Source organism: Lethenteron reissneri, unplaced genomic scaffold (assembly GCF_015708825.2).
Source record: "Lethenteron reissneri isolate LAM-NWPU_2019-01 unplaced genomic scaffold, ASM1570882v1 scaffold_1543, whole genome shotgun sequence".
NCBI classification, from domain to species: domain Eukaryota; kingdom Metazoa; phylum Chordata; class Hyperoartia; order Petromyzontiformes; family Petromyzontidae; genus Lethenteron; species Lethenteron reissneri.
In genome coordinates this window covers 54,102-64,329 of record NW_026891271.1, presented here as the reverse complement: position 1 = coordinate 64,329, position 10,228 = coordinate 54,102, and the positions used below count along the sequence as shown (strand labels likewise).

The 10,228-nt window shown below is 51.6% G+C and overlaps 1 long non-coding RNA gene across 1 annotated transcript; it reads left to right on the top strand.

Moving 5' to 3' along the window:
- The first annotated feature begins 191 nt into the window (after positions 1–191).
- LOC133362602 (uncharacterized) lies at positions 192–9,435 on the top strand. The gene is made up of 3 exons (XR_009757515.1): positions 192–300; positions 6,782–6,957; positions 9,266–9,435. It is a non-coding gene; the product is annotated as an uncharacterized LOC133362602 (long non-coding RNA).
- Positions 9,436–10,228: the final 793 nt, after the last annotated feature.

Sequence of the window (10,228 nt, the reverse complement as noted above, 5' to 3'; positions counted from 1 at the left end):
CTACGGAACGCCGGGCGGGACGGGGGTTCTCCTCCTGTCTACCGCCACCACCATCACCACCTCCACCTCCTCCTCCTCCTGCTCCACCACCTCCTCCTCCTCCTCCTGCTCCTCCACCTCTCCACCTCCTCCACCTCCTACCTCTCCACCTCCTGCTCCTCCACCACCTCCTCCTCCTCCACCTCCTCTGACGTCATCTTGACACGATTCCTGTCGGCAAAAACAACAACCACCACCACCACATCCTCCTCTCACGTCTTCGCCACCACAAGCACCACCTCAGCCGTCGGCAGCCGCCAGGTACCACAACCACCAACCACAAGCACTAATCACAACCACCAACCACAGCACTAATCACAACCACCAACAACCACCAACCCAACCACCAACCAAACCACCAACACACCAACCACAACCACTAATCACAACCACCAACCACAACACCAACCACAACCACCAACCACAACCAACCACATCCACACCACCATAGCACTAATCACAACCACCAACCACAACCACCAACCACAACCACCAACCACAACCACCAACCACAACCACCAACCACAACCACTAATCACAACACCACCACAAGCACTAAACAACCACCAACCACAACCACCAACACAACCACCAACCACAACCACCAACCACTAGCACTAATCACAACCACCAACCACAACCACCAACCACCAACCACAACCACAACCACAACCACCAACCACAACCACCAACCACAACCACCAACCACTAGCACTAATCACAACCACCAACCAAACCACAATCACAACCACCAACCACAACCACCAACCACACACCAACCACTAGCACTAATCACAACCACCAACCACAACCACTAATCACAACCACCAACCACAACCACCAACCACAAGCACTAATCACAACCACCAACCACAACCACCAACCACTAGCACTAATCACAACCACCAACCAAACCACCAACCACAACCACTAATCACAACCACCAACCACTAGCACTAATCACAACCACCAACCACTAGCACTAATCACAACCACCAACCACAACCACCGCCCTTGGCTTGTCAAGCAATCGCTCACAAACTCACTCACTCAATTTGTCAGTCTGTGGGTCTACTGTGGAGTAGTCTGTGGGTCTCTACTGTGTGAGTAGTCTGTGGGTCTCTACTGTGTGAGTAGTCTGTGGGTCTCTACTGTGTGAGTAGTCTGTGGGTCTTTACTGTGTGTGTAGTCGGTGGGTCTCTACTGTGTGAGTAGTATGTGGGTCTCTACTGTGTGAGTAGTCTGTGGGTCTCTACTGTGTGAGTAGTCTGTGGGTCTCTACTGTGTGAGTAGTCTGTGGTCTCTACTGTGTGGAGTAGTATGTGGGTCTCTACTGTGTGAGTAGTCTGTGGGTCTCTATGTGTGAGTAGTATGTGGGTCTCTACTGTGGATGAGTAGTCTGTGGGTCTCTACGTGTGTGTAGTCTGTGGGTCTCTACTGTGTGAGTAGTCTGTGGGTCTCTACTGTGTGTGTAGTCTGTGGGTCTCTACTGTGTGAGTAGTCTGTGGGTCTCTACTGTGTGAGTAGTCTGTGGGTCTCTACTGTGTGTGTAGTCTGTGGGTCTCTACTGTGTGAGTAGTCTGTGGGTCTCTACTGTGTGAGTAGTCTGTGGGTCTCTACTGTGTGAGTAGTCTGTGGGTCTCTACTGTGTGAGTAGTCTGTGGGTCTCTACTGTGTGAGTAGTCTGTGGGTCTCTACTGTGTGAGTCTGGGTCTCTACTGTGTGTAGTGTGGGTCTCTACTGTGTGTGTAGTCTGTGGGTCTCTACTGTGTGAGTAGTCTATGGGTCTCTACTGTGTGAGTAGTCTGTGGGCTCTACTGTGTGTAGTCTGTGGGTCTCTACTGTGTGAGTACTCTGTGGGTCTCTACTGTGTGAGTAGTCTGTGGGTCTCTACTGTGTGTGTAGTCTGTGGGTCTCTACTGTGTGAGTAGTCTGTGGGTCTCTACTGTGTGAGTAGTATGTGGGTCTCTACTGTGTGAGTAGTCTGTGGGTCTCTACTGTGTGAGTAGTCTGTGGGTCTCTACTGTGTGAGTAGTCTGTGGGTCTCTACTGTGTGAGTAGTCTGTGGGTCTCTACTGTGTGAGTAGTCTGGGGTCTCTACTGTGTGTAGTCTGTGGGTCTCTACTGTGTGAGTAGTATGTGGGTCTCTACTGTGTGAGTAGTCTGTGGGTCTCTACTGTGTGAGTAGTCTGTGGGTCTCTACTGTGTGAGTAGTCTGTGGGTCTCTACTGTGTGAGTGGAGTGTGGGTCTCTACTGTGTGAGTAGTCTGTGGGTCTCTACTGTGTGAGTAGTCTGTGGGTCTCTACTGTGTGAGTAGTCTGTGGGTCTCTACTGTGTGTGTAGTCTGTGGGTCTCTACTGTGTGAGTAGTCTGTGGGTCTCTACTGTGTGAGTAGTCTGTGGGTCTCTACTGTGTGAGTACTCTGTGGGTCTCTACTGTGTGAGTAGTCTGTGGGTCTCTACTGTGTGTAGTCTGTGGGTCTCTACTGTGTGTGTAGCTGTGGGTCTCTACTGTGTGAGTAGTATGTGGGTCTCTACTGTGTGAGTAGTCTGTAGGGTCTCTACTGTGTGAGTAGTCTGTGGGTCCTACTGTGTGAGTAGTCTGTGGGTCTCTACTGTGTGAGTAGTAATGTGGTCTCTACTGTGTGAGTAGTCTGTGGGTCTCTACTGTGTGAGTAGTCTGTGGGTCTTCTACTGTGTGAGTAGTCTGTGGGTCTCTACTGTGTGAGTAGTCTGTGGGTCTCTGTGTGTGTAGTCTGTGGGTCTCTACTGTGTGAGTAGTCTATGGGTCTCTGCTGTGTGAGTAGTATGTGGGTCTCTACTGTGTGAGTAGTCTGTGGGTCTCTACGTGTGTGAGTTGTGGGTTCTACTGTGTGAGTAGTCTGTGGGTTCTCTACTGTGTGAGTAGTCTGTGGGTCTCTACTGTGTGAGTAGTCTGTGGTCTCTACTGTGTGAGTAGTCTGTGGGTCTTAACTGTGTGTGTAGTCGGTGGGTCTCTACTGTGTGAGTAGTATGTGGGTCTACTGTGTGAGTAGTCCTGTGGGTCTCTACTGTGTGAGTAGTCTGTGGTCTCTGCTGTGTGAGTAGTCTGTGGGTCTCTACTGTGTGAGTAGTCTGTGGGTCCTCTACTGTGTGAGTAGTCTGTGGGTCTCTACTGTGTGAGTAGTCTGTGGGTCTCTACTGTGTGAGTAGTCTGTGGGTCTCTGCTGTGTGAGTAGTCTGTGGGTCTCTACTGTGTGAGTAGTCTGTGGGTCTCTACTGTGTGAGTAGTCTGTGGGTCTCTACTGTGTGAGTAGTCTGTGGGTCTCTGCTGTGTGAGTAGTCCTGTGGTCCTCTACTGTGTGAGTAGTCTGTGGGTCTCTACTGTGTGAGTAGTCTGTGGGTCTCTACTGTGTGAGTAGTCTGTGGGTCCTACTGTGGAGTAGTCTTGTGGGTCTCTACTGTGTGAGTAGTCTGTGGGTCTCGCTGTGTGATAGTCTGTGGGTCCTCTACTGTGTGAGTAGTCTGTGGTCTCTACTGTGTGAGTAGTCTGTGGGGTCTCTACTGTGTGAGGTAGTCTGTGGGTCTCTACTGTGTGAGTAGTATGTGGGTCTCTACTGTGTGAGTAGTCTGTGGGTCCTCTACTGTGTGAGTAGTCTGTGGGTCTCTACTGGTGAGTAGCTTGTGGGTCTCTGCTGTGTGGAGTAGTCTGTGGGGCTCTACTGTGTGAGTAGTCTGTGGGTCTCTACTGTGTGAGTAGTCCTGTGGGTCTCTACTGTGTGAGTAGTATGTGGGTCTCTACTGTGTGAGTAGTCTGTGGGTCCTACTGTGTGAGTAGTCTGTGGGTCTCTACTGTGTGAGTAGTCTGTGGGTCTCTACTGTGTGAGTAGTCTGTGGGTCTCTGTGTGTGAGTAGTCTGTGGGTCTCTACTGTGTGAGTAGTCTGTGGGTCTCTACTGTGTGAGTAGTCTGTGGTTCTCTACTGTGTGAGTAGTCTGTGGGTCTCTACTGTGTGAGTAGTCTGTGGGTCTCTAGTGTAGTGAGTAGTCTGTGGGTCTCTGTGTGTGAGTAGTCTGTGGGTCTCTGACTGTGTGAGTAGTCTGTGGGTCTCTGACTGTGTGAGTAGTCTGTGGGTCTCTACTGTGTGAGTAGTCTGTGGGTCTCTGTGTGAGTAGTCTATGAGTCTCTATGAGTAGTCTATGGGTCTCTGTGTGAGTAGTCTATGGGTCTCTGTGTGAGTAGTCTGTGGGTCTCTGTGTGAGTAGTCTATGGGTCTCTGTGTGAGTAGTCTATGGGTCTCTGTGTGAGTAGTCTATGGGTCTCTGTGTGAGTAGTCTGTGGGTCTCTGTGTGAGTAGTCTATGGGTCTCTGTGCGGTGAGTCTGTGGGTCTCTATGTGAGTAGTCTATGAGTCTCTATGAGTAGTCTATGGGTCTCTGTGTGAGTAGTCTGTGGGTCTCTGTGTGAGTAGTCTGTGGGTCTCTGTGTGAGTAGTCTATGAGTCTCTATGAGTAGTCTATGGGTCTCTGTGTGAGTAGTCTATGGGTCTCTGTGTGAGTAGTCTATGGGTCTCTGTGTGAGTAGTCTGTGGGTCTCTGTGTGAGTAGTCTATTGGTCTCTGTGTGAGTAGTCTATGGGTCTCTGTGTGAGTAGTCTATGGGTCTCTGTGTGAGTAGTCTGTGGGTCTCTGTGTGAGTAGTCTATGGGTTTCTGTGTGAGTAGTCTATGGGTCTCTGTGTGAGTAGTCTGTGGGTCTCTGTGTGAGTAGTCTATGGGTCTCTGTGTGAGTAGTCTATGGGTCTCTGTGTGAGTAGTCTATGGGTCTCTGTGTGAGTAGTCTGTGGGTCTCTGTATGAGTAGTCTATGGGTCTCTGTGTGATGAGTCTGTGTGTCTCTGTGTGGTGAGTCTGTGGGTCTCTGTGTGGTGAGTCTGTGGGTCTCTGTGTGGTGAGTCTGTGGGTCTCTGTGTGGTGAGTCTATGGGTCTCTGTGTGAGTAGTCTGTGGGTCTCTGTGTGAGTAGTCTATGGGTCTCTGTGTGAGTAGTCTGTGGGTCTCTGTGTGAGTAGTCTATGGGTCTCTACTGTGTGAGTAGTCTGTGGGTCTCTGTGTGAGTAGTCTATGAGTCTCTGTGTGAGTAGTCTGTGGGTCTCTGTGTGAGTAGTCTATGGGTCTCTGTGTGAGTAGTCTGTGGGTCTTTGTGTGAGTAGTCTATGGGTCTCTGTGTGAGTAGTCTGTGGGTCTCTGTGTGAGTAGTCTATGAGTCTCTGTGTGAGTAGTCTGTGGGTCTCTGTGTGAGTAGTCTATGAGTCTCTGTGTGAGTAGTCTATGGGTCTCTGTGTGAGTAGTCTATGGGTCTCTGTGTGAGTAGTCTGTGGGTCTCTGTGTGAGTAGTCTATGGGTCTCTGTGTGAGTAGTTTATGGGTCTCTGTGTGAGTAGTCTATGGGTCTCTGTGTGAGTAGTCTGTGGGTCTCTGTGTGAGTAGTCTGTGGGTCTCTGTGTGAGTAGTCTGTGCGTCTCTGTGTGAGTAGTCTGTGGGTCTCTGTGTGAGTAGTCTATGGGTCTGTGTGAGTAGTCTGTGGGTCTCTGTGTGAGTAGTCTGTGGGTCTCTATGTGAGTAGTCTATGGGTCTGTGTGAGTAGTCTGTGGGTATCTGTGTGAGTAGTCTATGGGTCTGTGTGAGTAGTCTGTGCGTCTCTGTGTGAGTAGTCTGTGGGTCTCTGTGTGAGTAGTCTATGGGTCTGTGTGAGTAGTCTGTGGGTCTCTGTGTGAGTAGTCTCTGGGTCTCTGTGTGAGTAGTCTGTGGGTCTCTGTGTGAGTAGTCTGTGCGTCTCTGTGTGAGTAGTCTGTGGGTCTCTGTGTGAGTAGTCTATGGGTCTCTACTGTGTGAGTAGTCTGTGGGTCTCTGTGTGAGTAGTCTGTGGGTCTCTGTGTGAGTAGTCTGTGGGTCTCTGTGTGAGTAGTCTGTGGGTCTCTGTGTGAGTAGTCTGTGGGTCTCTGTGTGAGTAGTCTGTGGGTCTGTGTGAGTAGTCTGTGGGTCTCTGTGTGAGCAGTCTGTGGGTCTTTATGTGAGTAGTCTATGGGTCTGTGTGAGTAGTCTGTGGGTCTCTGTGTGAGTAGTCTATGGGTCTGTGTGAGTAGTCTATGGGTCTCTGTGTGAGTAGTCTATGGGTCTCTGTGTGAGTAGTCTGTGGGTCTCTGTGTGAGTAGTCTGTGGGTCTCTATGTGAGTAGTCTATGGGTCTGTGTGAGTAGTCTGTGGGTCTCTGTGTGAGTAGTCTATGGGTCTGTGTGAGTAGTCTATGGGTCTCTGTGTGAGTAGTCTATGGGTCTCTGTGTGAGTAGTCTGTGGGTCTCTGTGTGAGTAGTCTATGGGTCTGTGTGAGTAGTCTGTGGGTCTCTGTGTGAGTGTCTGTGTGAGTAGTCTATGGGTCTCTGTGTGAGTAGTCTATGGTCTCTGTGTGAGTAGTCTGTGGGTCTCTGTGTGAGTAGTCTGTGGGTCTCTGTGTGAGTAGTCTGTGGGTATCTGTGTGAGTAGTCTGTGGGTCTCTGTGTGAGTAGTCTATGGGTCTGTGTGAGTAGTCTATGGGTCTCTGTGTGAGTAGTCTATGGGTCTCTGTGTGAGTAGTCTGTGGGTCTCTGTGTGAGTAGTCTATGGGTCTGTGTGAGTAGTCTATGGGTCTGTGTGAGTAGTCTATGGGTCTCTGTGTGAGTAGTCTGTGGGTCTCTGTGTGAGTAGTCTGTGGGTCTCTATGTTGTTCCTCCAGTCTTGTAGGAGAGGAAGAAGAGGAGTAAGACCCGGTGCGGATCCCGCGGATCGGACTGCAGGAGCCGGGCTGACTCTGGCTCTGTGCTCCCGATCCGGATGCCGGAACTTGCCTGTGGAGAACAGCGACTGGGATCTGGAGTATTGCAGCAGTGAGTGTGTGGTACAGCACTGCAGGTGTGTGTACGTGTGTGTCTGTGTGTCTGTGTGTGTGTGTCTGTGTGTCTGTGTGTGTGTGTGTCTGTGTGGTGTATGTGTGTGTGTGTGTCCGTGTGTTGTGTGTGTCTGTGTGTGTGTCTGTGTGTGTGTGGTCTGTGTGTGTGTGTCTGTGTGTGTGTGTGTCTGTGTGTGTGTGTCTGTGTGTGTGTGTGTCTGTGTGTGTGTGTCTGTGTGTGTGTCTGTGTGTGTGTGTCTGTGTGTGTGTGTCTGTGTGTGGTGTCTGTGTGTGTGTGTCTGTGTGTGTGTGTATGTGTGTGTGTCTGTGTGTGTCTGTGTGTGTCTGTGTGTGTCTGTGTGTGTGTGTCTGTGTGTGTGTGTCTGTGTGTGTGTGTCTGTGTGTCTGTGTGTGTGTGTGTATTGACCTGGTCAAGGCCTATGATACCATCAATAGGCCTGGACTCTGGGTGTTCTTCGTGCTTTCGGAGTCCCTGACCCTCTGCTCACGATCATTAAGGACCTTCATGATGGTGAGCGGGGCCCGGGTAAAACTACGTGGCCGGGAGTCGGAGCCTTTCCCTGTATACCTTGGGGTGCGACAGGGATGTCCTCTGGCTCCCACATTATTTAACATCTATTTTGACCGCGTAGTTCGTGAAGCCTTCAATAGCTGTGTAGTGGGTTCGAATTAGGTGCACACACATGCAGCTTGGAGGCAACACTATTTATTAAACGGTAAGTAATATAACACTGTACATGAGGTGGTGACCACCTTCCTCAACTCACTAACACTCTGGAACGCGACACAGACTGGACCAGGCAGGCAACGGCCTGCCTGGTCCAGGACGACGACTCGGGACTTGACGACCGATGATGTCTTCACTTTGGAATACAGTACAACAGCCTCGCTCAGCGTTCACACCACGCTTATATCTGCTTTGGCGTGGCCGGCTCCGTCCAGGCCACGCCTCCCTTCCCCCACCTCTGGGAAGGTCCGGATCCCTCCACCACGTGACCCCCCAGGCACCCCCTTGGGGCCCCCAGCCCTCGTACGTGCCGACACAGTAGTGACCGTTCTATGTCACTACAGTTGTACCGGGGGAATTTTCATTTGGTACAGATATAATGGGAGGCTGATCGACGCCCGGGTGCGATCAAGGGATGGCTCCCTATTGGTCAACCACGTTATGTATGCCGATGATTTGGTAATAGCTGCTCATTCAGAAGAGGAGTTGGAGACGCTGCTGCTGAGACTGGAGCGTGCCACTAAGAGGTGGGGCCTTACCATCAGCCCCACCAAAACTAAGCACCTGCCTGGGTAGTTTGTACCATCGGGCAGTCCACCCCCACAACTCCCAGTCGGTGATGGGGAAGTTGTGGAGAGAGTGGAGAGTTTCCCATACCTGGGCAGAGGTCTCACTCCGAATCAGTCGAGCGGCAATATCTTTTCATCGGTTGCGTAACGCTGTGTGGAAGCTACCTGGTCTGTCGCTCCGCACGAAGCTTCAGGTCTTCTCGGCCACGTTCATTCCCTCCCTTCTCTACGCTTGCGAAACGTGGACCCCCCTAGTGGAGCATCTTCACCGGTTGGAAACATTTAGGCTGGCCTGCCTACGATCCATCCTGGGTTTAACCAGGCTGGATTGTGTGAGGAGCTCACAAATCCTTGAAAGATCTGGGAAAAGTCCCATCGGTGAGCTCCTCCGGCAGGCAAGGCTGCATTGGCTGGGTCATGTAGCCCGCATGCCCAGCTACCGCATCCTTAAACAGCTTTTGTTCGGTCGGATCGAGGGGGCTAAACGGGCGCGGCACGGGCTAGAGAAGAGATGGAGTGATGTGGTACAGGAGGACGTGGAGGTGAGTGGACTTGCCGATGACTGGTACCAGCCGTGTCAAGAACGGGCTCAGTGGAGGAGGCTCGTGAAGGACGTTACTGGGCAGTTGGAGGCAGTCGCCCTCCAACAACAACGGAGGGCGGAGGAGCGACGCTCACAACAACGAGCGGAGCGCCGGGTGCGTCTGCCCTGTGACCTCCTGCCAGCGGGCGTTCGACACTTCACGTGGCCTCAAGGTGCACATGGCCTGGCACAAGCGTCGTGGTGACGTCACCGCCACTTAGTCGCGAATGGCGGTTGTTGTTGTTGTTGTGTGTCTGTGTGTGTGTCTGTGTGTGTGTCTGTGTGTGTGTCTGTGTGTGTGTGTCTGTGTGTGTGTCTGTGTGTGTGTCTGTGTGTGTGTGTGTCTCTGTGTGTGTGTCTGTGTGTGTGTCTGTGTGTGTATCTGTGTGTGTGTGTGTTTGTGTCGCCATGGCGATGTGCTCTGTCCGCAGGACGGTGTTCCTCTCGTGGCTGTCGGACCGACTCCAACGTGGCGCACCGTGATCCCATCGACTCTTCACACAGAGACCCATAGACCACTCATAGAGACCCATCGACTCCTCACACAGAGACCCATAGACCACTCATAGAGACCCATCGACTCCTCACACAGAGACCCATAGACCACTCATAGAGACCCATCGACTCCTCACACAGAGACCCATAGACCACTCATAGAGACCCATCGACTCCTCACACAGAGACCCATAGACCACTCATAGAGATCCATTGATTCCTCACACAGAGACCCATAGACCACTCATAGAGACCCATCGACTCCTCACACAGAGACCCATAGACCACTCATAGAGACCCATCGACTCCTCACACAGAGACCCATAGACCACTCATAGAGACCCATCGACTCCTCACACAGAGACCCATAGACCACTCATAGAGACCCATCGACTCCTCACACAGAGACCCATAGACCACTCATAGAGACCCATCGACTCCTCACACAGAGACCCATAGACCACTCATAGAGATCCATTGATTCCTCACACAGAGACCCATAGACCACTCATAGAGACCCATCGACTCCTCACACAGAGACCCATAGACCACTCATAGAGACCCATCGACTCCTCACACAGAGACCCATAGACCACTCATAGAGACCCATCGACTCCTCACACAGAGACCCATAGACCACTCATAGAGACCCATAGACTCCTCACACAGAGACCCATAGACCACTCATAGAGACCCATTGATTCCTCACACAGAGACCCATAGACCACTCATACAGACCCATCGACTCCTCACACAGAGACCCATAGACCACTCATAGAGACCCATAGACTCCTCACACAGAGACCCATAGACCACTCATAGAGACCCATAGACCACTCATAGAGACCCATAGACTACTCATAGAGACCCATAGACTACTCATAGAGACCCATAGACCA